Source organism: Lutra lutra, chromosome 10 (assembly GCF_902655055.1).
Source record: "Lutra lutra chromosome 10, mLutLut1.2, whole genome shotgun sequence".
NCBI classification, from domain to species: Eukaryota; Metazoa; Chordata; class Mammalia; order Carnivora; family Mustelidae; genus Lutra; species Lutra lutra.
In genome coordinates, this window is record NC_062287.1 from 33512766 (window position 1) to 33514806 (window position 2041).

Here is a 2041-nt window from a genome sequence, read left to right on the forward strand (position 1 = left end):
AATCCCCTCCAGCAACCCTCAGTTTGTTTTCTATAGTTAAGAGTCTCTCATGGTTTTTCTCCCTCTCTGATGACTTCACATTCAATTTTCCCTCCTTTCCCCTATGATCCTCTGCACCATTTCTTATACCCCACATATGAGTGAAACCGTATAATAATCTTTCTCTGATTTCATTTATTCACTCAAGTAATGCCCTCAAGTTCCATTCACATCGATGTAAATGGCATTTATCCTTTCTGATGACTGAGTAATATACCATCATCCATTCATGTGACATCATGGTTCTTTCCACAGTTTGGGTATTGTGGACATTGTTGCTATGAACATTGAAGTAAGGATGTCCCTTTGGATCATATTTGTATCTTCAGGGTAAATACTGTGTAATGCAGTTACTGGGTTGTTGGGTAGCTCTATTTTTAACTTATTGAGGAACCTCCATACTGTTTTCCAATGTGGCTATACAAGCTTGAATTTCTACCAAGTGTAAGAGGGTTCACCTTTCTCTGCTTCCTTGCCAACATTTATTGTTTCCTGATTTGTTAATTTTAGCCATTCTGACTGGTGTGAGGTAGTATGAGGTGGTATCTGACTGTGGTTTTGATTTGCATTTCCCTGATGACAAGTGATGTGGAGCATGTACTCATATGTCTGTTGACCATTTCTATGTCTTCTTCAGAGAAATGTCTGTTCATGTCTTCTGCCCATTTCTTGACTGGATTATTTGCTTTTTGGGTATTGAGTTTGATAAGTTCTTTATAGATCTTGGATACCAGCCTTTTATCTGAGATGTAATTTTCAATATCTTCTCCCATTTTGTAGGATGTCTTTCTGTTTTATTGACTGTTTTCTTTGCTCTGCAGATTTATCTTGATGAAGTCGCAAAAGTTCATTTTTGGTTTTGTTTCCTTTACCATTAGAGACACGTGTAGCAAGGAATTGCTGTGGCCAATGTCTAAGAGGTTGCTACATTTGTTCCTCTCTAGGATTTTGATGATTTCCTGTCTCACATAGAGGGCTTTCATCAACTTTGAGTTTATCTTTGTGCATAGTGTAAGAGAATGGTCCAGTTTCATTCTTCTCCATATGGTTATCCAATTTTCCCAGTACCATTGATTGAAGAGACTGTCCTTTTTCCATTGGATATTATTTCCTGCTTTATCAAAGATTAGTTGACTACAGAGATGAGGGTCCATTTCTAGATTCTCTATTCTGTTCCATTGATCTATGTGTCTGTTTCTGTGCCAGTACTACACTGTCTTGATGATTACATCTTTGTAATATAGCTTGAAACTCAGAATTGTGGTGCCACCAGCTTTGGTTTTCTTCTTCAACAGTCCTTTGGCTTTGCGGGGGGGGGGGGGGTCTTTTCTGGTTCCATACAAATTTTAGGATTATTTATTCCAGCTCTGTGAAAAATGTCAATGGTATTTTGATATGGATTGCTTTGAATGTGTAGATTGTCTTGGGTAGCATAGACATTTTAACAATGTTTATTCTTCCAGTCCATGAGCATGGAATGTTTTTCCATTTTTTTGTGTCTTCCTCAGTTTCTTTCATAAATGTTTTGAGTTTCCAGAGCATAGATCCTTTACCTCCTTAGGTTTATTCTTAGATATTTTATGGTTTGGGGTACAAATTACAAATGGGATTGATTGCTTAATTTCTCTTTCTTCAGTTACATTGTTAGTGTATGGAAATGCAACTGATTTTTGTGCATTGATTTTATATCCTGGCACATTGCTGAATTCTTTTTTTTTTAATTTTTAAAGATTTTTATTTATTTATTTGACAGACAGAGATCACAAGTAGGCAGAGAAGCAGGCAGAGAGATAGGAGGAAGCAGGCTCCCTGCTGAGCAGAGAGCCCGATGCGGGGCTCGATCCCTTTTTTTTTTAATTTTAAATTTTATTTTTTATAAACATATATTTTTATCCCCAGGGGTACAGGTCTGTGAATCGCCAGGTTTACACACTTCACAGCACTCACCATAGCATATACCCTCCCCAATATCCATAACCTCACCCCCCCTCTCCCAACCCCC